The sequence below is a fragment of the Astyanax mexicanus genome, chromosome 20 (assembly GCF_023375975.1).
Source record: "Astyanax mexicanus isolate ESR-SI-001 chromosome 20, AstMex3_surface, whole genome shotgun sequence".
In the NCBI taxonomy this organism is placed as follows: domain Eukaryota; kingdom Metazoa; phylum Chordata; class Actinopteri; order Characiformes; family Acestrorhamphidae; genus Astyanax; species Astyanax mexicanus.
The window spans coordinates 9,841,076-9,866,858 of record NC_064427.1 but is presented as its reverse complement, the minus strand read 5'-3'; the positions used below and the strand labels follow the sequence as shown (position 1 = coordinate 9,866,858).

The window sequence follows — 25,783 nt, the reverse complement described above, 5'->3', positions numbered from 1 at the left end:
ATATCACTAGTTGGTCTATAACTATTATAATATTAACTAAAGCTGTCAAAGGCCAAAGGATTAGAGCACCTTCATCAAACCCAGTGACAGTTCAGAGCATCTAACGCTCTCTCTTTAGTGATTATGTGAGTTTGACATGATTCATAATTTTTTTTATAATTTTAATAAGCAGGGGGGATTCAAGGACCGGAGGTTTAGGGGTGTTCAGCACACGTCGAATAAAATCAGACACACAAACTATGATGTAAAAGGAGCAGGTGTGTTGGGGCAGGTGTGTTACTTTTTAAATATATTTTCAGCAGATAAATGAGAACAGCACTTTATCTGAGGAGCTCCTGCAGAGTTTTGAGTAGCTTTTCACTTTATCTATTTAAATTAGACCAGATAATGTCCAAAAAATGATTTATTTAATGAGGAATTAATAGCTTGCTGTGGGCATTTATAGGTGGGTTTATTCCATCATTGAAATGGCACATGCTAAAGCACTTCTTCCACTTGTTGAGAAACAAATACTGTGGTGTGAAAAAGTATTTCTACAGATTTGTTTTGTTGTTTAATATTCTGAAAAGTGTATCACAAAAATCAAGTCACTGAAAACTAAAGATAGAAATTAAGGATTGAAGGGCATTTGTTTAAAAATGACTTTTTAAATATATTTTCAGCAGATAAAGAGATAAAATATTTGTAAAAAAGTCTACCAAAAAAAAACTCCTGAAGGTTCCTTATCTGGTCTAATTTAAATAGATAAAGTGAAAAGCTACTCAAAACTGTGCAGGAGCTCCTCAGATAAAGTGCTGTTCTCATTTTTCTCCAGGTAGGACAGAGCGAGGCGAGCGTTTGACTCCACAGAGCTGAGTTACCACCAATACAAGTGTGTTAGCTTGTTATGCTAACTGGCTAGCGTTAGTTAGTAAGCTATACCAGTATGCTTCTTTGTTGGTGCTGTTCTACATAGTGCTCCATAGCACCTCTAGTGGTATGAAGGTGAGTGAAAAATGCATACCGGAGGTTGAAATTAAAACCAATATACCGCCCACCACTAGTTGCTTGTAATGTTGTTTGTAATTGAAATATATGGAGATGGGTGGAGTTATACATCCATTTATTGCAACCAGCCAGAAATTGTAGGATCAAGACCTGTGGTGGGTTTAGTTTTGAAAGATGTTATGCTGTCCATACTTTTCTAAAGTCATTGGTACAGACTTAGGAGTGAACTTGAACCGTGTTTACACACAAAATAAAAAAACAGGAAAATTTGTTTTTCCGCTATATGAGCCCAATAAAGCCTGGCTCTGCATCTTATTGAAGGATTAGCGGCTCGTTTCGACCCGAGCAAAACCCGGGATCAGTCAGTGTTCTGGCCTTTTCTCTCCTCCACCAAGATAGCCGGTGGCGGCCGTGGCATTCAGCTCGGCATATCTCAGGATTCCAGAGTTTTAAAAACGTGAGGCATTATCCCGCAAAGCTCTGAAAAGCTCCATCCACACGTCTGCTGACGTCGTTTCTGCTTACTCACACAGCGGAGCAGCGATACACTGACTACAGGGACAACAGACTCCAGGTGCAGCTCTAATTCTCCCACAAACACACTCATACACACACACACACACACACACACACACACAGAACTATCTGACACAGGTATATCTGTAAGGGAGTTCCCTATGGTGTGATAGCGGATGGAAACGTGAGTGCACTAAGACTCAGCTTCACTGTTTTGATGTAATTAAGATCATAAAAATGAACCTGAATGCTAAAATGTTACTGTATTGACGTGGTTGGGTTAACAACAACGGCTAATGGCTAAATCTTCAACAGCCTTGTGTTTACAGTACAGCAAACTCCATTACGCTACTGTTAGCGTAGCATACTACTCATGCTACTGACTAGCATTAGCATTACAGCAATTCAGATATAAACATTAAATATGCACAGAACAACACCAAATTAGAACTTGTTTTTTTTTTAACTCTGCTATCTGAAAACTGGTCTTTTAGCATCTGTATTTAACATCTGTAAATCCCAAAATGCTTTTGTTTTTTGGTGCGTGCATATAACTGGCTAAACTGGCGTGGGAATGTCCAAAATACTAGCTTCCAATAAATGTCAAAAGCATCAAAACACTTAAACAGTTTTAACTGCTAAATTAAGAGCACAGCAGTTTATTTGGTATATTTGGTATAATATGGTATATTTGAGTAATTGTACCAATGCCAAAAAAAAGTATTTATTTAATGAGGAATTAATAGCTTGCTGTGGGCATTTACAGGTGGGTTAATTTCATCATTGAAATGCTACATACTAAATGCTACTTCCATTTGTTTAGGAACAAGTACAGTGGTGTAAAAAAGTATTTTTTTTTTTACAGATTTTGTTTGTTTTGTTGTTTAATAATATATAAAGTGAAAGTATCACAAAAATCAAGTCACTGAAAACTAAATATACAAATTAAGGATTGAAGGGCATTTGTTAAAAAAAAAAAGGTTTGCTGCAATCAGATAATTTAAGTTACAAATTGCACTTTTATTCATAGTTAAAAATATATATATGTAAACTAAATATGTGCCCTAAATGTAATTCAGCTTCCATTTATTTTTTTGCTATGGCTAAATTTAATTAGAGCAGTTATAATGTATACAAAATTGCCATTTGCTATTGTTTGTTTAATTCCATTCATTTTCTTTAATAAATGTATTGCCAAGAGTATTATTATGCGAAAATACTCAGAAATATTGTGATGATATATTAGGGCCATAGTGCCCACCCATACTGTTTAGTATATCATATCAGTATTTCTGTATTTCTGAGATAACAATATTTTTTGGCGATATGACAAAACATTGATTTAAAAAATATATATATTTTAAGAATACACTATTGCAACAAAATAAAAATATTTCTTTTTATTTTTGTGATATTATTTCACAGAATATACTTACAATGAGATTAAGGTATTTAAGATATCTAATTAATATTTTCAGATACTGTAACAGAATCAATGATCCAGCATGCCATAATACTAATAATTCACTCCATATATCTCCATATATCCAGGACTGAAGTAAAATAAATGATACTGGATCCAAGCTATATAATCTGTCTCTAGTAGATACACTTCCTGGCCAAAAAAAATACTCCACCTGAATTTAAGCAAGTAAATGATCTGGAATTGCTGCAGTTGGTCAGGTCTAGGTTCAGCAACAGTATGTGCTGAAAGAACTTCATTTATGCATATTTTAATTGTCATGGTAGACCCAGCATCTTTACTAAAGAGTCCCTAGAAAAGCACAGTAATGATAACTGCTGTTCCCTCTGGGTCAGCAGTGATTAGTTAATAATCAGGGTTTAATCGTGTTTGATTGAGTTTGATCAAGTTTAATCGAGTTTTATCTAGTACTCGTGACAGTCCCAGTAGAACATGACGCTGCAGCACCTCACGATGGATGTGTTTCAGAGAAACCAGGTCGTACTCGATGTCCTCCACATGAAAAGCCCGAGAAGAAGGGATGTGAGGAAATCTGTTTGCGACGTTTGAGAGAGCGGAGGCACAGAGCAGAACTCATCCCTCTGCAGAACTCCCACTCCGCTCAAACACTTTAAACTTTAATCAGCCTGCAGTCCACGCAAGTCCTCCTCAACACACACACACACACAAACTCACAAGACTTTCTTTTACTCGAACACATGCACGTACACACACACGTACATACGACACAGTACAGAAGAAGTGCATGTAAGGGGTTATCAGCGAGTTAACACTGCGTTACTCTGCATTATTTATCTGTTCCGAGGCCAGTCTTATCCGCGGCCTCTCCCAGCGCCTCTCCAGCTTACGACATAAATCCCCCTAACGGCCCCCTCAACCGCTCCAAGCTGGAGCCATTTTGGGCCGTACGTTTAAAAGCCCCGTGGTGCGTTTACCAAGATTAATAAAGACAGGTTGGCCTGATTTCACTGCATGACTCAGCAGCAGCCCTAAATTACACACCTGTATAGTGGCTGCCCATCTGGGAGAGGGGCTTTGAAGAGGGGGGGCTAATCTAGGCTACTACAGGTCACATGACATAAAGGACTTATTTTGTGTATTTCCTTTTATTTTATTTGATTATTGTAAAATGACATCCTCAAAACAGCCATAATTAATTTTTTTAAATATTTCTGTTACAGTGTCGTGAAAAAGTAAAACATCTGGCGTAAAACTAATGCAGCATTTCAGAAAATAATTTTATATTTAAAGTAAAACATGGTGGTGGTAGTATGATGGTCTGGGCCTGCTTTGCTGCTTCAGGACCTGGAAAACGTCCTGTAATTGTTGTAACCATTAAATTATCTGGTTAGTTTGTCACCTTAAGCTCAGATACCCAGTACTTGGGTTCTGCAGCAGGACAATGATCTGACCTCGACAAAATGGCTGAATGGCTCAAAAAATCAAATTTAAGGTTTTGGGGTGGCCTAGTCAAAGTCTGATTAAAAGGCTGTGGCATGAGGCTTATGGTGGAAAATCATCCAATGAGTCTGAATAAAACAATTCTGTAAAGAAGAGAGTAACAAAATTCCTCCACAGAGATGTGAAAGACTTGTTACCAGTTTTTGCCATGTTATTAGATTTAGGGGGCAAACACTTTTTTTTAAATAGGGTTTGTAAAAAGCTTTAGTCTGGCTGCCCTGTATTGTTACTTATTATTGTAAACATCTACCTTGTGCTTCCACTCACTTGCCACATCATTAGAAACCTCTTTGTATTTGTGCTTCCGAACACTGGGTACTGTATCAGAACTGACTTTCTGATTCTCACTTAGATTTAATTTAGAGATTAGCGTTGTCACAGATGTTTCTCCTAAAATTACTTAGGAGAAATAACATTAGACAAAAATGACACATGATTAACCTGAGGTTAAAAGAGACAATCTGGTTTAGACAAACATGAGATCTAGAAAGATCTATTGGTTCTTTAGAACCCACAACCTTGTCATCAATAGCTCAGTGCTCCAACCACTAAGCCGCCACTGCCCTAAGGTCATTCATAAGGTTGGAACCAAACCTTTGTAACCCTAATTAAACACATTTGATTTAAACAACACAAATAACTGTCCAATCTATTTTACCTCATTCTTATTTTGCATAGTAAAACAAATCATATTGCAGAAATAACACTGGAAGTGTAAGTACAATTTCACATACTAAAATAACTGAATGTACAATGTACAACTGAATCACATGCCTGGTTAAAAAAAAATAAAAATTCAAACAGTAGCAAATATTTTACAATGCAATATGCAGTAGTATGCAAAAAAATCAAATCTAAAAAGACTCTTAGTTTTAGGATAACTTTGTATTAAGAGTCCTGTCTTTATTAAATGATTGTGTCCTATTCCCCACATTGGCAACCCCACCAAACATGGGCATTGAACCCATCAAACCATATCATTGATGGCCTGATGCTCTAACCACTGAGCCACCACTGCTCTAACTGCTAAACTGCCTCTATCATTAAGATCTGTACTAAACCTCAAGAGGAAACACGTGGGATATTTGAAACTACAGAGATATTTAGGAGAAAACCTTTTTTGTTTTTCTTTCCTTTAGGAAACCCCAACGCTTCCACTCAATGGCCACTATATTAGAAACACTAGAAACCGTTATCAGTGGTCAGTTTCTCTCCAAAGGGCCATTGCTGTCCAGATACAGTATTAGTGTGCTATGATAGTGTGTGTGTGTGTGTGTGTGTGTGGTGTTGAGTATATGAGTGTACTAGGCGCAGCAATGTGGCACTGGCTCATAAGTCAGAAACTGACCACTGAGCTACAGGACAGCTAACACATTATGTACATCACCAGATGATCTACTGTCTCTAACTGACACCAGCAAGGTGGAGTCACCTGAGGAAGGGGATTCTCTCTATTCTCAGACAGGCCTGGATTTAAGCTAGTCCAAACTAATAAAACTGTGAGGCACCAAGGCATGTTGTATCATGAGATATTTCATCTGTTCACAGTTCTTCTCTTCAGGCCTCTAGAGCACAACCAGGGTCTCCTGCACCACCTTCAGCTGTCTCAGAATCCCCCGAGATGTGTGCACAAGCTGGCGTGGTCCTATATCGAGCAGGCTCGAGCTCTTTGTTCTAATATGTCACAGGTAGGATCCACAAGCTCCATTGATTGTTACCAGACCGCAACACATCTCACATTAACAAAAACCTCCAGGTACAGCCAGCAACTCTTCAATACTTAAATGCAGTGGATTGACTAATGATCAGTTAACACTACAGCAGGGCTCCCATATCAGATTCTATGGACTGACCTTACAGTGGCTGCTGAGGCCTTACTCTTAAACTTTTGAGGCATGGTAATGACTTTACGAAATAATATGATTGGACAGTATGGTGGTAATACCATATACCACGATATTAAATCTGTTTTTACAACATTTTAACAGTATCTACAAAGGAGAACAGCATTTAATGAATATAATGTGTCTGACATGCCAAATATCTGTTCTGTGGCTAATATAGAGCAATAGCCTAGCTTGTGAGCTAATGTTTTTGTCATCTGTACTTAGGTTAATTAATCAAAAACAGATTTACAGAGCTGTCTAATACTCTGTGTATATATACTGGAGGACAGCTTAGCAATTTAGCTTCAGAACCCAACACCAGAGAAAAAACACCAAGTTGTTGTAGCTGTATAAACTCATGACTTACTGCATTTACTGCAGTAAAGCTTTGGTAAAGCTGCAGTAAAGCCTTCTCTTTGGTAAATTTCATCTATTGAGATTTACGTTAATATTAGAATATCCAACAGTGTTATGGAATCTTGCATTTTTGTTCATTTTGTGCAAATCAAAAACCTATTATGATACAGTTGGCAATATAACCAAAACACTGAATTTTAAGAATACACTACTGCAACAAAATGAAAATTCAGTTTTATTGTTGCATACAATATAATATGGCCCATCCCTTACTGAGATATTAAAACATACAAGAATTTTCATCAGATTGTAACAGAAGTCAATGATCCAGAATATCACAATCTGTTTCTAGTAGATATATAATGGGAAATGAGAACATTGTGAGGTTTTCTTTTACTAAAAACAGCAAAAAAATAGTGGTGGGTGATATGGCACGACATTTTATGTTGTAATATCATTCACGATATTCAAAAATGTTGGCGATATTATTGCATGCCCTACATGAGTGCCTTACGCCACTATCCACGTTTATACTGTATGTGTGTTTGTGTCACTTTGCAGTTTAAACCACAAAGCCCTGAATGTGTGGGGGTAGAAACATGTGGCTCGGTATCTTTTGATCACTAGGTTAGCATACTGCTAACTGCACACCACTTAATTCATCACACAAATTAAACCATTGCAAATTGTACAGTAATCTCTTACATAATTGTTTTATGTTGTCTGCAACACTATATAATACATAGCTAAAGCATACTGTATCCTGGTAGGCGCAGAGGGTACGTTTTCTCTGGATAAACAGATAGATTTTTAGCAGGGTGCTAAGAAACAGTATCATACCACTGCTTTTTCTAATGTTAATTTGCAGTGCAGCCATCTTGGATTCTGAACTCAGGGGTTGCTGATGCTCTCCTGACATTTCGAGTAGAAAATCCAACCTGTGGAATCTTTCCAGGTGAAATTTCTCAACATTAACAGTAATTGAACTCAGGATGCTAGCATGGAAGTTAGCATGCTGCTAACTGCACGCCTAAATATTATACAAATTCTTTGTTCATCCCACAAATTGTTTAACAATCTTTAATAGACTTGTGTGAATTACGTGGTTTGTGATAATGTATAACACACCGTTATCTAAAACAGTAGCTAGAAATAGCTAACTTATGTGGTTTGTGACACACTGTTATTTACAAACATCTTGGATTCTGAACACTGGGGTTGCTGATGCTCTCACAACTTTTCGAGTAGAAAATACGACCTGTGGAATCGCTTCAGGTGAAATTTCTTAATTTTCTACTAGAAACGTTCAACATTCGAGCTCGAACAGGATACAGCACAAGTTTCTCTACAACAAGCCACAATTTCCCAACAACCCCTCTAATTACAGTATTAACTACTACATTATGCATGCAGACTTTCTTTCCCAAATGCAGACGTACAGACTACTTAATTAGCTTCATCCTCAATAACATTAACAGTAATGGGACTTTTACTTTAGTATGGTTAGCATTCTGCTAACTGCACACCTAATTATCATACAAACTCTTTGTTCGGTACACAAATTGTTTAGACTTGTGTATACACTGTATAACACACTGTTATTTACAAACATGGACTTAATAAGTATGCTAGCTAGCATAGCTAAAACAGTAGCTGCGGCCCTCGTGCAGCCTGGATTTCTCCACGTTTATAGAAATGTCAGGGTCAAAAATCAGTAAGTCTAGATTAGGGCCAGTTGGGATTTTGGGTAAGAGTGTGATGTTTGAAATGAGATTTGCTTGTCCAAAAGAGTGCTTTAATTAGGTGATTAGCAGGCTCAGGTGTGTTAGCGCAGGGCAAACAGCAAAATATGAAAGGCTAGTGAAGTACTGCGCACTGAAGCACACTCTGGCAGAACAGAGCTTTCCTTGTCTGCGCTGAATTCTGCCATTGACTGAGCAGTGGCCCAACCAGCCTAGCATATAAATGTCCCTGTGGCTGAACAAGGGAACGGAGCGAGCTAGCTGGGCTATGACGAGTCCACAGAGTCCACAGCGTCCATCGCAGATAAATCCCTCAGTGTGAACAGCGGAGTGGCTCCTGCGGTGCTCTCTCTGACAGATGGACCATTGGAGGTGGGCTGCTAGCTTCTCCATGCGTTGCTCTAGCTTCTTTCACACTTACGTAAATGGCATTAAAGATTGAGCAGTGAGGTGGGAGGCTGTGGCTCATCGTCTTTTGACTTTCTAGTGCAAAAGCACTGACTGGGGCCCTGAATGTCTAATAAATGGCTGCAGGGGGCATCAATGCATCTCAGTGGCTAAGATGCTAATGCCATGCTTGTCATGTTCTCAGGTTATAGGGCTTTTAAAGAGCGAACACAAGGAGTGTGCCGGCATGATTTGAAGACGGTGGCCAAGTGTGCCCCGACACAAGCGTGTGCCACCAATGCATTTATTTAATGCAGACCTGTATATGCAAAGTATTTAAATACCAATGTAACTAATACAATTAATTTACGCTGGTACAGTCAATGTATTTAAATGCCAATGCAACTAATGCACTGAATGCAGATTAAGTATAGCCAATGTATTTAAATACCAAATCAACCAATGCACTGAATACATATCCAGTATAGCCAATGTATTTAAATATCAAACTAACCAATGCATTGAATACAGACCCAGTATAGCTAATGTATTTAATTAGCAGTGAAACCAATGCATTTAATACAGACCATTACCACCACTGTATTTAAATACGAACGCAACTAATGCATACAATACAGGCCACTGTAATACATGTCATTATAACCACCAATGTATTTAATGCCAATGCAATCAATGCATTTTTCGATTCGACTCGATTTAAACTGAACAGGAGTGAACGCGGCAGATGCAAACGCCGATTCAAAAACGTGTCGATTATTCGATTCATCACAACACTGTTCCTCGCGACGGTGACGATGCACACCACAGATCGATCCACGAGCTGCTGCTGCTGCTGCTGGTGTTGAGCAACAGATCGTGCATACCCGCGCGCGCACAAGCACATACACACGCGCGCGCGCACGCACACACACACATATGCCGGACAGATATACTGGTTTTCGAGAGCCTTACCTGAGCGCGAGGCTTTCCGGGGATAATGCAGGGGAGCTGCTGCAGACTCTTGCTCTCGTGCACGCGCGCTCGTGCCTGCCTGCCTGCGTCGCTTCACCTTTATTCTCCCAGTGTCTGTCCCTCTGTCTCCTTCCTCCTCTTCCTCTCCTCTTCTCGTTTCTCGTCCCTCCTGACCGTTTCTCTCTATCTCTCTCCGGTTCTGACAGCTCCCTCCTGCGAGCCTCGACCGCGCGCGCCACTGATCTACAGCCCGCGCGCAGCAATCACCTCCAACCCCCCTCCAAAAACCATAACATCAACACAACATAGCGCGAGACATCCGTGCTCTGTAGCGAGGAGGGGGTAATGGGTGGGCTGTGTATCCCCGTTTATTCCTCCGTTTCTCCTCTCTCCTCCATGCTCTTCCTCCTCAGCCTCCTCCTCCTCCTCTTCCTCCTGATGTGGCTCAGAGCCGCTGCATCAGCTCCTCCTCAGATCCGGAGAGCAAAAAAAATCACAGCAAAATAAAGACAGACCGAGAGCACGATCCACCATCACCTCTCTCTCTCTCTCTCTCTCTAGCTCACTGACACGCTCTCTCTCTCTCTCTAGCTCACTGACTCTCTCTCTCTCTCTCTGTAGCTCAGTGATTCTCTCTCTCTCTCTGTCTATCTCTGTAGCTCACTGACTCTCTCTCTCTAGATCACTGACTGACTCTCTCTCTCTCTCTCTCTCTCTCTCTCTCTCTCTCTCTCTCTGTGTGACTCCTCCTCTACATTATCATATAGTGGATGGAAGCAGTGCTGGATTCTTCACCTTGTGACTGCTTTTCCTGCAGAATAATGATTCTTCATCATATAAGGATGGGCTTGAGGAGCTCACTGGTGGTCCAGTTGAGTATGGGTTGTTGGTCTATCTTGGTCTATCTTCATCAAAGAAAGATAGACAGACAAGTAGGTAGACCGACAGACGGTCAGTCCATTTGTCTGTCCTTATAGATATACAAAATCATTTAAGTCAGGTGTACCAGTCACTTCCATGCCACAGGTGTATAAAACCAAGCACCTACACATGCAGACCAGACTGCTTCTACCAACAGTCTCTCTCAGGAGCTCAGTGAATTCCAGCGTGGTACCGTGATAGGATGCAGCACCTGTGCAACAAGTCCAGTCGTGAAATTTCCTCACTTATAAGTAATCCATAGTGAACTGTCAGTGGAATTATAACAAACTGGACACAATTGGGAACGACAGCAACTCAGCCACAAAGTGGTATAGGCCACGTCACTGACAGAGCAGGGTTAGCAGATACTGAAGCACGTAGTGGGCATTTGGTGTTCAGCTTATCTCAAGAACATGTGTCAAGATCTTCATGGAATGGATTTCCATTGCTGAGCAGATGCACCCAGGGCTTACAATAACAAAAGCAATGCAACTGTTGGATGCAGTGGTGTAAAGCATGCCACCACTGGACTCTAGAGCAGTGGAGATGCTCAAGATCTAGTTTGTTCTCTGGAGTAATGGATCATGCTTCGCTGTCTGGCACTGTGCTGAACGATTCTAGATTTGGTGGTTTCCAGAAGAACAATACTTGTCTGACATTACTGTGCCAATTGTAAAGTTTGGTGGAGGGGGGATTATGATGTGTTGTTGTTAATTTTGCGTTGTGTTTTGGTTACTCTTATTGCTTCAGCATGCCAAGAGATTTTTGACAATTTCACGCTTTCAACTATGTCAGAACAGTTTGGGGACGGTCCATAATTGTTCCAACAGGATTGTGCATTATTGCACAAAGCAATGTCCATAATGAATGGACATGAATGGCCGAGTCCTAACCTCAACTTCATAGGATAAATTTGTTTGGAGACTGCAAACTAGGAATTTGTTGTGGAACATCAGTGTCTGACATTAGAAGTGCACTTCTGAAAAGCCTACCCAGAAGACTTCCAGCTGCAATGAGTTTGCTGACATGATATTAACACAGCCATTAATGTCTAAACCGCTGGCAACAAAAGTTATCCCTAAGTGAAAATGTCCAAATTGCATTATTAGCCAGTGTCAGTGTAGACTCATTAGTGTTAAAAGGTCTCAGGTGTAAAAGGGAAGCAGGTCTCTCATACTGGTCACATGGCACCTCATTGCAAAGAACTCTCAGAGGACCTGGAAAAATAATTGTTGCTCTACATAAAAATGGCCTAGGCCACGTAAAGAAAATAGATGTATGAGTGCTGCCACCATTGCTGCAGAGGTTAAACAGGTGGGGGTCAGCCTCTCAATGCTCAGACTATACCATGGTCCATGGATCCATGTCCTTTGGTCTCATGAGACCAAGATAAACTTATTTTGTTGAGATGGTGTCAAGCGTGTGTGGCGGCAACCAGATGAACATGGAGTGGAGTACAAAGACAAGTGTGACTTGCCTCAGAAATGGTTTTCTTAAAATGTATTCAGTCAAAATTCACTTTTTTACAGTATTTCCTGGAATGTCCTCACTGAACTCGGCTGCATGTAGAGGGTGTGATATATTCAGCTTGGGGGAACTGCATCAGGATGACGACAGGATGGCGATGAAGTGTTAAAGTGATAGAAACCTTTCACCAGGTTCCTCCCTCGGGCCTAAAGTCATCAAACCCATCTCTGCACTGCCTTCCTAGGTGAACATGGGCGCACTAAACTGAGTAGAGTAATAGTTTACTATCAAATTTACATACTTTGCCCTCATACCCATATTCTTTTTTTTTTTTAATTCTATAATAAAAAAATGCTATTACAGTTTTACAACAAATGTTCAATATTTCTTCTAGATTTAGGATTAATTGAATAATAAAGTAATGGACTGTATAGATGTTTCTAATATTTACATATTATAATATATGTATGTATTTTTTTTGTTCCGGGCTCCAAGTGTGGACAGATTAAAAAGAAGCGGTTGCTGACTTCACATGTATCAGAGGAGGCTTGTGCTAGTCTAAACTCTCCTGGTATTGGTGCATCACTAGTGATGGGAGAGCCCTAATGAGTGGGTTGGGTAATTGGCCGTGTAAATTAGGAAAAAAATGGGAAAAAAATTAAAAATATATATATAAATGACAATATTTTTAATTTGGAATTTGGGAGAAATGTTGTCCATAGTTTATAGAATAAAACGACAATGTTAATTTCACTCAAACATAAACCTATAAATGGCAAAATCAGAGAAACTGATTCAAAAACGGAAGTGATCTCTTATTTTTTATCTGCCTTTCTATCACAATTGCCTTTTGGCAAACTTTAGTGCAGGTATGTGTATTTACTTTACTAATCAGCCCATTATTTGGTGCAGATTTGTTTGGAAGTGTCTTTTACAACACAGATACAAGATCTAGTCATGTTTTCTGTCATAAAACTCGAAAAAAGTAGTGTGTCTGTCTAAACTAGCGTTTACTATACCTATACCTAAACCCTATGAGGGTTAGATTTTTTTCTGATTGCATGATTTACTTTCAACCATGCAATGCACAAACCCTTTTCTGTTCAGCAACAGTATGTGCTGAAAGAATGAGGTCAGCTGACTACCTGAATATACTGAATATAGACCAGGTTATTTCATCAATGGATTTTTTCTTCCCTGATGACATGGCCATATTCCAAGATGGCAGTGCAGGATTCATGGGGCTGGAATTGTGAAAGAGTGATTCAGGAAGCATGAGATCATAATTTTCACACATGGATTGTTCACCACAGAGTTCAGATCTTAACCTCATTGAGAATATTTGGGATGTGCTGGAGAAGGCTTTGTGCAGTGGTTGGTCAGACTCTACCATCATCAATGCTGCTGCAACATCTTGGTGAAAAATGAATGCCGCACTGGATTGAAATAAAGCTTGTTATGTTATGTTGCAGAAGCTTATTGAAACAATGCCACAGTGAATGCGTGAAACAATCAAAAATAAAGGCGGTCCAGTTCATTAATACACCTTTCCGGTGCAGCTTGGACACATCGTCAGTGATGAACCCTGGGTCATAGGGTGTTTCGGGTCTTAAATCATCAGACACCCTCACCTGGGTGACCCAACCGAGGGTGATCAATCCCCGGTTTGTGTCCAAGCAGGGCGCTACTCCATCCATCTCCCCTCTTGATCCACAGCCACCTTGAGGCTTTTTCAGCCACTTCACTGATGTTTCTGGTGGCTCTTTTCTCTAGCAACCCTCTGATACCAAGGAGCTTGAATGCACGGTGCACAGACTGTCCTAGGAATCCCCTACAGCCCACCTCAATTGGCTCACAGCGGGTCCTCCAGCCATTGTCTCTGCAGGACTCTACCAGCTCCAGATACTTGGCCTTCTTCCGTTCGTGGGCCTCCTCCAGCCGATCTTCCCAGGGAACTGCAATGCAGGGAACTGCACACACTCCAATGAGTGTGTGATCTTTTTTTTGTGAGATGTTCAGGGTACCTACCAAAAGACCCCTAAAGAGAGACCAGTTGAATCGCTGAATCAGTGATTTGGGTGACCAAAGTCTCAATAATGTTCACATAAAGGCCCCACCTCACCACCTATAGGACTTCAAGTATCTGCTGCTTACACCTGAGCATCAGATACCACCAGATACCTTCAGAGGTCTTGTGATGTCCATTAAGTCCTTGATAGGATTTAAAATCAAATCTGTTTTGACAGCATAAAGGGGACCTACACAGTATTAGGCTGGTGGTTTACACAGTGTAGTTTCTCACTCATAGCAACACTGGTTCTTCAGGACAGGCGCCACTAGAGAAAGAAAGAACACAATTTAATATCACCATCTACTGGAAAATGATGGCTATTGCATGTGCACAGTTATATACTGCTCTGGAAAAAAGTAAGAGACAACTTCAGTTTCTGCATCTGATTTAGCTATTTATAGGTTTATGTTTGAGTAACATGAACATTGTTGTTTTATTCTATAAACTACAGACAACATTTCTCCCAAATTACAAATAAAGATATTGTCATTTAGAGCATTTATTTGCAGAAAATGAGAAATGGCTGAAATAACAGCAAAAAAAGAAGATGCAGAGCTTTCAGACCTCAAATAAGGCAAGGAAAACAAGTTCATATTCATAATTATTCATAAATAGTTCAGAAATCAATATTTGGTGGAATAGCCCTGTTTTGTAAACACAGTTTTCATGTATTTTGGAATATTCTCCTCCACCAGTCTTACACACTGCTTTGGGATAACTTTATGCCACTCCTGGTGAAACAATACAAGCAGTTAAGTTTGGTTTGATGGCTTGTGATCATCAAACATCCTCTTGATTATATTCCAGAGGTTTTTAATTTGGTAAAATCAAAGAAACTCGTTATTTTTTAAGTGGTCTCTTATTTGTTTCCGGAGCTGAATTTTACAAACAAATAAACAAAATAAACTATTCTTTCTTTAATGTAAATATATATTTTTATTTTAGTCAGTGATTTACACAGAAAATGAGAACAATAAAGGATTAAAGATTACAATTTTTACATAAAGGACATAAAATCATATTTACATAATGTAAAGGCATACAAGGACATGCCAACGGTCATAGAACATGGGACTAATATTGTGCCCTATTACTTTTGTCATTTCCCATGGAAACTTAAAAACACTGCACTGATTTTTGGGATATATGTGTGTGTGTGTGGAGGGCGGCGGAGTGGGTGGTGCTATCACCTGCATTTAATGTGGAGGTGATTTCTGCTAGAGTCTTGTTTTTTGGACAATTTTGGGCAATTCTAGCCAGATGCAGCTGGTCACGATCACTGCACTGCACTGTTGACATATGACATATTCCCAGGACACAACATGACAGTGTGGATCAAATATATGTTAAATACTCCCCAAAAATTAAAAAATGGATCTGGTACCCATCATCAGGCCTTGCTCAAACTCAATTTGATAATTCACGTCAGCTTTCATGAGCATTCTGACCAGCGTTTAGTCTCATTTAAAGATATGAGCTCATAACAACTTAATATATAAATTAATGATTTATAATAATATAATGTTAAATAAATTAACTAATATATACATCAAGAGTCAACAGTCTTTTATTGTCATTAAATCTGAGTAAAGGTAAACTATTTGTGAACTATTTGTGAACAAAAGAAAAAAACAACAAAATTATGCTAGTCTGAAACCATGGTGCAACATAAAGTGCAAACGTGTAACGAATGTGCAACATAAAACTATAACACTACAATAAATACCATAAAAACAGCAGACAAGAGACAAGTTAACAGACAGGACAGTGCAGTACCGGTACGGTACAAAGAAATGTGTGTGGTGAGGATATATAACTTAAGATATACATGAAGTAAGACAGCATGATCAATTTCATTTCAAATCAAATCAAACTTATTTATATAGTGCTTTTTACAACTGATTTTGTCTCAAAGCAGCTTTAGAGAAATGTGGTCGTAGGACAGAGAATCAGACAAAACATTAAACATGCAACCCAGAACCTCCAGTGAACAACAGAGACAAGAAAAAACTCCCTCAAAACTGGAGGAGGAAAAAAAAACATGGGACATCACATGTACTATCAAGGCTAATATGTAGGGGGGACCCTTCCTCCTCTGGTCAGGCAACTTTTAAATTAATGTTAAAAAAATCATTATACATCCACATATATCTAATATATTACGTAATTGGTAGTGGAGAATGAGCAACTAGTCTGAGGCTGTTGGCAAAAACTGGACAGTGGGCAGCTGATCTGTGGTTGGTGATGAGGAAGCCTGACTTCCAGAGACTTCCATCAGTCTTACCCATAGACTCTGTATAGCTGGACAGAGCATCGTCTGTCAAAAGTGAAGCCACCACAGGTCGGGCACCCCCTTCTGTTCGGTTGCAGAAAGCTGTGTAACCCCACCCATCCCCATAGGTTTCAATGGCAAAACAGACAACTTTCAATCACGTTTTTTTCCAATATACTGTAATTCTACCTCCATTATTTAAATCCAGCAGCTAGTGTAACCTCTGCTTATATTGTCCAATTTTTATATCCTCACAGAATTTGTTTTTTAAAACGTTATTCATCTCTATTCAAAAAGGTGTGGTTATTGTAAAAGGGCTGGGTTACACCTAGCCGGGGTGGGATCAATGACTTTATAAGTGGGACCATAGACTGTGTATAGCTCTGTTGAGGCAGCAATCAGCCCTCAGGGGCGGGTTTATTCAAATGAGTAGGCTGTCTCTCCACAGCCTTTCTCCCTCCTCTGGTCTCTACTGCGCAAACTCTGGTTTCAGGATCGCCAACATGGCGGAAGATGTGCGTCATTCATTTTCAATGAATGAATGGGAACGGCGACATGGCGTCCATCTTTTTTACAGTCTCTGGTCTGTCCGGACAGTTGACAGGGGAACCTGAGGGTGGAACATCCATTGGTGCACAGTCAATAATTCGGAGAAAGGCAGAAACATGGAATTAGCGTTGACTGGATTTATGGAGAAAGACAATATGAAGCATTATCAGAATGTGGCTAATGACTCCAGCAGATCTGAATATAACAGTCTAACTAATGGGAGAGAGCCAGAAGGTAACATAGTCATGGAGGCACCCTGAAACACTGGCATTCACCCACTCCACCATCCACAAATCTGAGTGATCGCATGCAGTGGGACTTTTGGACAGTAACTGTCTCTAATGTCCACGGATATTGTGTACCCCACCCCACAACCATCATCCCAATTCAGGCCAAAAATAATGGATGGAGCGCCATTATTCCAGATTATATAGTTATCACTCCTCCACTTCTAAGAGCAGGAAGGGAGTGGGGTTTTAGGGGTTATACCCATATATCTAGCCCACAATTAGCATTAGGCATGGTGCCAAAATCTTTTGCACTCAGTAGTTTGCATTTGCACATCTGTGCCAGCAATAAGTGCAACTTTAAGCATCTGAGCACATTCATTAGTAGGGATGTCCAGACACCGCCAGGCCTGAAGAATGATGTGCTGAGGAAAGCTCACACAGATGAGATCAGAGTGTGTGTCCTGCGCCGTGTGTTTAGATCAGCAGATGCTTGTAAATATTCAGCTGACAGGATGAGTGAACAGGATTAATTGATTTGGGAATTATCACCTTACACGAGTAACTCCAGCTGTCATAGCACAGAGCTTTTTTTTTATTTACAATCAATAACACACCCACTCACCACGGCTCTTCATGTCCACACACATGCTCACACTCCAGTTTATTTATTTATTTATTTATTTTTTTGTGGAGTTTTTCATGAAACTATGTATTTGTTGTTAATAATATAAAATAAAGCTGCAGAATGTAGGTCAATTCCAGTGTTTTTCTTTTGTAATTGAATGATAAACAGTTCAGCATTGAAGGTCTCATTCCGCTAAAATCCACTTTTTCTTGTTCTTTGTAAAATACAATAAGTCTCTCTAAGTTGTATATGATGCTGCACATGAAACTTTTCCTCAACTTCCTTTGTCTGCAGTAGCTAGTAAAAGAAAATATTTAGAAGAAAGCACTGTGTCTACATCGTGAATTAGTATTCATGGACCCGCCCACCTTGGCTCGCGCCACAGAAAGAACTGAAGCCGACACATCTTGTCAGTCAGGATCTAACAGCGCTAGGAACAACATGGTCGTTCGTTTCTGTTTTTTTGGGCAAATAACACATTGTTTATATGCTTTGCCCAGTAATTCAGAGCTAAGAAACAAATGGTTAGAATCTGTCTATGGAACACCACCAGCTAAGTATAACTGATATTGGTAGGTTTATGTTTAGAACAGTTCTGTTTACAGAACAGTTAGTTAAAAGCAAAAATCCACCCCAGGCTTTGCTGTGGCTTAGCCAACAAAACTCCAGGGTAGATTTGTACTTTACGGACCTGGGCTACCCACCGCTTTGTGTAATTGTAGTTTACATTGGATCTCCGGTGGATTTTGCATTTTACAGAGACTCTAAGACTATGTCAGTTCAGCGGCTGAACTGTACTTAGCAGGGCATTACACATGTTGTAAAGTAACATATAACATTGCAGAGACTGTTATTAGTGTAAAAGTCATCATTATAAAACCGTCTCGCAGCCTCCTATTTTTGCATGTATGAATATTAATGAGCAAGAGCCGAAATCCTATCGTCAACCCCCCCCCCCCCAAGTTTCCGAGGATGTTTCTGACTTTTTGACCACTTACCAGAGATTCAGGCAGGCAATCATCAACCGTTCGGCAACAGAAGAAGAAAAAGAACCAGTACTGTGTCAATAGCTGACTCCCCTCAAACTCAGCACAGTATGAGTTTGTCTTTCCCGTATCTACTGTATCTGTAGATTAACCTTCATTTCTAAACAGAAATGAAAGGAATTGGAGAGAAATCTCTTACACTTATTCTGCTGCACTAATGAGCGTGCACACAAAGGGAGTCAGATTCCATCAGGGAGTCAGATTCAGTGAAACCAAAACTCACCAGACTAAATATATGCAGTACAATGTTACTAAAGCACATGAACTTTAGTTTAGACTATGGTTTATGCTCTGGACTGTAAATATGCCCTTAAAACTATCTTACAGAATTTTTAATACACAACATGATTATGAACACACTGTTTTGACAAAAAATCCCCCCAAAAAGCATTGTTTCTGCTGTTGTTATTTTACCATTCTCATCCACATTCCATATAAAAATCAGAAGACGTATGTAGTTCACTAGGTGTTTTTCATAGTAAATAAATTAGCTGCATTTGTAGGTCATGGTGATGCCTCATTTACTCCTACTATCAAAAAAGTGGACAATCACTATATTTGTCACTGCATTATATATTCAATTGTACATTAAAAGTGTCGAAAAAGTGTAGGCAAAATAAGCTAAAGCTTCATTCTTTTTTGTATGTTTGGTCAATATTTAGTTTTTTTTTTGCCATTTGTTTGCCAGATTTAAGATTTATTACTATATTTCTTTTTGCTCATTTATTTAATTTTTTTCTTATGTTTACATCTATGCAAAACCAGATAAAATTTTAAACAAAAATTAAATCAGATTTGTTTGTATGTTGCTATAAAAGAACAAAAAATTCATATAAAACCCCACTCTGCAGCAATTCTGAAATGTTAGTGAGTGTCACACAAGAACAGACGGTGGGATCCAAACGCAAGTTTATTGAATCCAAATTCTGAAAAAACAGGCAACCAAAACAGGCAAGGGCAAATATAAAAATCGTAGTCAAAAAATAACAGATCAGGGTCAGAAATACCAGAACAAACAGAGACAACTATACATGCTTCGAAATGCAGTAAAGATACCAACAAGATGTTGCACCACTGTTCAGGTGCGCTGTACTTAAATAGTGCAAGCAATGAACCAGATTAAAAACAGGAGAGCAAATTAAAACTGGGGAGAGAGCGACCTCCTGTGTCTTGGAGGTGAACTGCCAGGGTCGATCGTGACAGTGAGGTTCTCCTTTAAGCAGTGGTGTGCAGTGAGGCTCTTCTAACCTTTCAGAGACGGGGTAACAAAAGGTGCATATAAATTATTACATAATATTTAATAAGGAAATATATATTACAGTTATTTTAAACTATAATCATATATTTTATGAATTACCTAAAATAAAATAAAAAACAGCAACTAATACAAAGCATTAGTCTGTGTTTTTCAGTTGCTACAGGACTCTTATCTGACTGACAGCGGTTCTAACCATTCAAAGCTTTTTAAAATGGCTTCTGCCTCCTTGTGTCTGCGTGACCCTTCTGCAGATTTTTTGAAGGGTGTAGTAATGAGTCTGTTAGCAAAGTCACAGGACAATCTAACCTATCAGATTCATGGTTTTCACTACGGGGGCGGGGCCATGGCTGTCTAACCCCTTCTCAGCGCTGTGCTGAAGGTGTTACGCGTTGGTTAGTCATAAACGGCGCTCATGCTGGATAATGAAATTGCAACTGCAAATCAGACAGATATTGTGCCACACTATATTAAATAGCCTTTTTAAAGGCTGTCCTTCAATGTAAAACTAAATCACAATAATAGGCCGCCTGACTGGAGAGTTTTTTGTGTACTTAATGTTTCGGCTGCTGTGGTGTACTGTAGACATGCAAAAGAGTGATCTTTGTTGAACGGCTGTGCTTGTAGGGAAATTAAGCATTGATTGTTGGGTCTATTGTATACTTTTGTAGTTTGTAGTTGTATTTGTGGGCTGTTAATGTGTACTAGGTTCCTATAATTAAGTTAAGACAGAGAATGTGTAGTTATAGGTGTTTACGGTGGGTGTTGCAGAAGGGGTACCCACTATATTAACTGCATGCCACTGCCTTTAAGTGCTTTTAAACTGAAATTTAACTGGAATTATTTTTTGCCTTACATTCTCTCATTCTTAACCTCTCTCTCTCTCTCTCTCTCTCTCTCTCTCTCTTTCTCATAGTGTCATGCCGTCATTTGTGGAAGCTTAACCTTAGCGACTGATTTAATCAGTAAATCAATATATCAGGTTGGTCTCTCAGTTACCAGGCTGTAAGAATGAAGGCTGTATAAAGTCAGTGTGCTGCTTTTCTCTCTCCTGCAGGAGGAGGAATGGACTGGATGTTGCTGTGGATGCTGTAGAGGCTGCAGGCTGGATGTGCTAGGTAAGATTAGAGGTTATTGAAGGACACACACTGAGCCAAAGCACAACCTCTGCATTTTAATCTGCCTGCCACACACTGCACTGACAGCGAATGACCACATGGTGGCACTGTTTTCATACACTTCAAGCCATCAAGTCTAAAGCATATGTGCCATCTGTTATTATATGTACTAAATGATCAGGTTTATAGAGTGTTAAATGATAAAATAGAGATAAAGTGGGTTTTATAGGACTGGGTAGGTTGTTTTATAGGGTGGGTGTAGGGTGTATATTTAATAGGATGGGTGTAAGGTGTAGATTTTTAGGAGTGGCTGGGTCTGATAGGAGATTGGGTTGGAGGGTTGATGGGTTGGAATTGGGTGGGGGTTTAGTAGGGGTGTAACGGTATAGAAAATTTAATTTTCGGTACAGTTGGTGGAAAAAATAAAGAGACTGGGCATTCTTTATAGCCTCACCTTTGTTAACTTTATAATAGCAATGAATCTTCATTATAATCATGCTTTGTTTTTTAGGATGGGATGTTGTAACGGGGCTCAAGCTCTTTTATTAAATGCTTTAACCCAGAGTTCTCTCCTACTGTCATCATGAGAGGCTCCATCTTTTAGATCTTGTTGGAACAAGCAAAAAATGAGCTTGACAAAAACAACAGCATTATTTAACTGATTAAACTACAAATATTTATATATTACTGGATGCATTTCAGTGTTTGAGTTATTTTTAAGAAATATCAGCATTAGAGAGAGAGAGAGAGCGAGAGAGAGATCGCGACCGTGCGAGTGAAGGAGACCGAGTAAGCGAGAGGGAGATAGTACGAGCGCCTAACCCTGCATTCACACTGAAAAGCGACTGTGCTCACACTGTGCTTCAGCCCACAGCTCCAGTTTCCAGTCGGAGCAGGCTATGGGCTAAGTCAGTAGCGAGTTGCTAATAGCAACAGTGCTGCATTATGAGATCTGGGTGAGATATGGTTGTAGACTTACATAAGTGGGTGAGGTATTCATGGGGTGATGGGTAAAAAGGGGTGGGTTGGATAAAGGTGTCATTTTTTAAGGTTGGTTATGGCTTGATTGGTGATGGGTTGGGAAAGAGTGTGCTTTTACAGGGATGGGTAGTGTTTTGATGGGGTAGGTGGGTGTTGTTAGGTGGTTGTTGGGGTAAAGGAGTAGGTTTATGGGGTAAGTGATGGTTTGTTAGAGGCTAGGTTGGGAAAAGGGTGTGGTTTTATTGGATAAATAATGGGTTGATGGGATGAAGTTTTAAAAATGGTAGGGGATTCATAGAGGGTGGGATGGTGTAAGGGTGTAGTGCAGGGGTGTCCAAACTTTTTTTGTTGGGGGCCAAAAGGAGAAATATATGTGCAGTCACGGGCCACAGACTCTGTAATAAAACAAATAATTAAATATACTACTTATAATAATACATTTTATTGATTACTATCTTTATTTATTTTTGACAGTGTTGTGTAAACTAAGATATTTAAATTGATGTTTTGTTTCATAATGTCTCCTAATAATATACTACTAATTAGGCAACTGATTCCACACAAATTAAACATATACACTTCTGAACTCAGTTAAAAAATAGTAATTTTTCCAACATGCCTGAAATGTTCTCAATGAAATGGCCCGCTTTCTGCGCTACAACGGTGCATTCTCGCCGCTTTTACAGTCTTTGGCCTGTTTTCTGCCCTGCAACTGACCACGCATATAGACTCTTTGGTCTGTTTCCCGTGCTACAACTGCGCATTCTCACCGCTTTTAGACTCTTTGGCTGGTTTTCTGCGCTACAACTGCCCATTCTCGCCGCTTTTAGACCCTTTGGCCCGTTCTCTGCACTACAACTGCGAATTCTCTCCGCTTTTAGACTCTTTGGCCCGTTTTCTGCGCTACAACTGGGCATTCTCGACGCATATATACTCTTTGGTCTGTTTCCTGTGCTACAACTGCACATTCTCGACGCTTTTAGACTCTTTGGCCCGTTTTCTGCGCTACAACTGCACTTTCTCGCCGCATATACACTCTTTGGTTTGTTTCCCGCGCTACAACTGCGCATTCTTGCTGCTTTTAGACTCTTTGGCCCGTTTATAAGGGGTGGGTGGAGCAAGAGTGTAGTTTTTACAGATGGGTGGTAGTTTAAAGTGGGGTGTGGCCTGATGCATGCGGGTGGGGCAGGGGTATTGTTTTAAGAGGTTGCTGTGGGTAGATGGGGGTGTGAATTGATAGGTGGCAGGTGCGGATCATCACTGTCCCACAGGAGGTTACATGAAGCTACATTTTTGTCAGAGAACTTAGAGGGGAAGCTCTCACATATTCGGAGATCTGCACAAGGGCGGTAGTAGCCAGAACAAGGCAAAAAAAAAAAAAAATCACATTTTCTGTTGCATTATTGAGCCAAATTACCTTAGGTAACTCCTCCTCCTGTGCCAGTGAGTGAAAGCATAAGTTATTCTATCACTTCTAAGAGAAAGACAAAGAGTGTGAGAGGCTTATAGCTCTTTATTCTTTCTTTCTCTCTCTCACACCCTCTCTCTCTCTATCAGGAGTGACAGTTTTAAGCCTCTCAGGCTCTCTTACAGCTCCATGCTGAGGCTTCTCTTCACAAAGGAAGTGAAAAGAAGATGCTTCCAGTGGAGAGAGACTTTCTCTTCATTTCCCAATCTGTCATTTCTTTTCTCTCTCTCTCTCCCTCTCTCTCTCTTTCTTTCTCTCTGGAGTAATTGGCAGGTAAAACACCCCAGTCACTCTGTAAAGCCTCAGGATGGAATTATTATTGGTGGAGAGTGTTAAAGTGACAGATTGGGACACACCATGTTAATTCCCGAAAAGCATACATGTACTATGCATTTTATATACATCTGTAATCCTGCACAGCTACAAAACGAGATAAGCTGTTTAGAGAGCTTTTGATTGGATAACCATATTTAATAATGTTCACCATTTAAGAAACCCCCGCCTTTATCGCCCCGACTTTATTGGAAACACCAAACTTGTGTGTCTACTCAGTGGTACTGCATGTACTTACTCTTCCACTCTGTAATGTCTCCCTCTGCTGGCCTCAGTGAGGGTTAAATGTGCACAGACCATGTGCTCTTATGCGCTGTGGCTGGGCTCCACCCATTGGGTGGTGGTGTGAGATCAGAAACAGGTGGATTTATCCCCCTCCCTAAATTGACTTGCCGAAATTGTTTTAAAATAAACTTTTATTTTAAAAGCACGCCGAAATCTGCACCCCCGCCATGAAAAGCACCCCCTCTTGGGAATGCGTTTCTTAGTAAAGTTAGCTAAAAAATTATTACTTCTCCGCCTTTATCGAGTAAACGTTGCGTACACGCTGCCAAGAGTGGGTGCTTCATGGCGGGGGTGCAAATTCAGCCACTACTATGGTGCTGAATTCAAACCCCCAGGAAGAGCCCCCCTGCAGACTGCAGGTGATGTTTCTTTTTTGTTATTTCTTACGAGTCAGCATAGCTTAGAACAGTATCTTGGGTATTTCCATTTTCTAAGTAAAGTTAAAGCCAAGAAGATGTGGGTCCCCACTCTCCCGAGAGGGGGTGCTTTTCCTGGCAGGGGTGCTGAATTCGGCACAACAGCGGCTTTACAAGCGAGGTCAGTGATGAGAGCAATGAATCGCAATAATGACAATATACTGCAATAAAAGGGCTTCTGGGTAATGTCTTGTTCTGCTAACAGACTAAGAGGGTTTGGGTTATTTAACGTTCATATTAACTGCTGCCAAAAATACCTATGAAACGTAGAGACATGCAAATCCAATCTGATCATTTGTCTTTCTTTACTTTACCTTACCATTTAGTCGCTTACCTTTTCCATGCATCATTTGCAATAATATAGTTAATGATACGAGTGCAGTTTATTATATTAATTACTTTATGTCTGTATGTAAGCCGTTATTCATAAGATAAAATTTGCACGTTTAAATTAAGTTAATTCAGTGCAGCATTTGTCTCAGCGCTAGATATACAATCCATTAAAATATGCAAAACCTTAGACAACAAGCCAGGAAAACACATACACACACACACACACTTCCCACAACCATGCGAAAAGAAATCCTGTTAAAGAATTTAAACTTCTGCAGAAAAACATCCGCTAGGCCTCTTCCTGTCTCTTCTTCTCTCTCTGTCTCCCTCAATCTCCCTCTCTCTCTCTTACCTGTAAATATACCTGTAAATGTACCTTTTCCTGTATCTATAAATGTACAGTACCTGTAGCTGTACTTGTACCTCTACCTTTATCTGTAGCTGTACCTGTTCCTATATCTGTATGTGTAAATTTAACTGTATCTGGTTATGTATCTGTATCTGTCCCTTTATCTATACACGTATCTGAAGCTGTACCTCTACCTGTATCCAAAGATGTATAGTAAGAAATATCTATTCTCTACTGTACTAAAGTGTACTGAAGTATTATTTATATATTTCT

The 25,783-nt window shown here is 39.8% G+C and overlaps 1 protein-coding gene and 1 long non-coding RNA gene across 2 annotated transcripts in view; one reads left to right on the top strand and one right to left on the bottom strand.

Annotated features, from left to right (window-relative positions):
* Window positions 1–10,477, bottom strand: part of nlgn2b (neuroligin 2b) — a 194,155-nt gene extending 183,678 nt beyond the window's left edge. Inside the window, exon 1 of the mRNA XM_007231175.4 lies at window positions 9,792–10,477. The gene's annotated coding sequence lies outside the window, so the exon portion shown is untranslated. The remainder of the gene's footprint in view (window positions 1–9,791) is intronic.
* Window positions 1,081–12,548, top strand: LOC111195032 (uncharacterized). The gene is made up of 3 exons (XR_002651424.2): window positions 1,081–1,561; window positions 5,996–6,135; window positions 12,242–12,548. It is a non-coding gene; the product is annotated as an uncharacterized LOC111195032 (long non-coding RNA).
* Window positions 12,549–25,783: the final 13,235 nt, after the last annotated feature.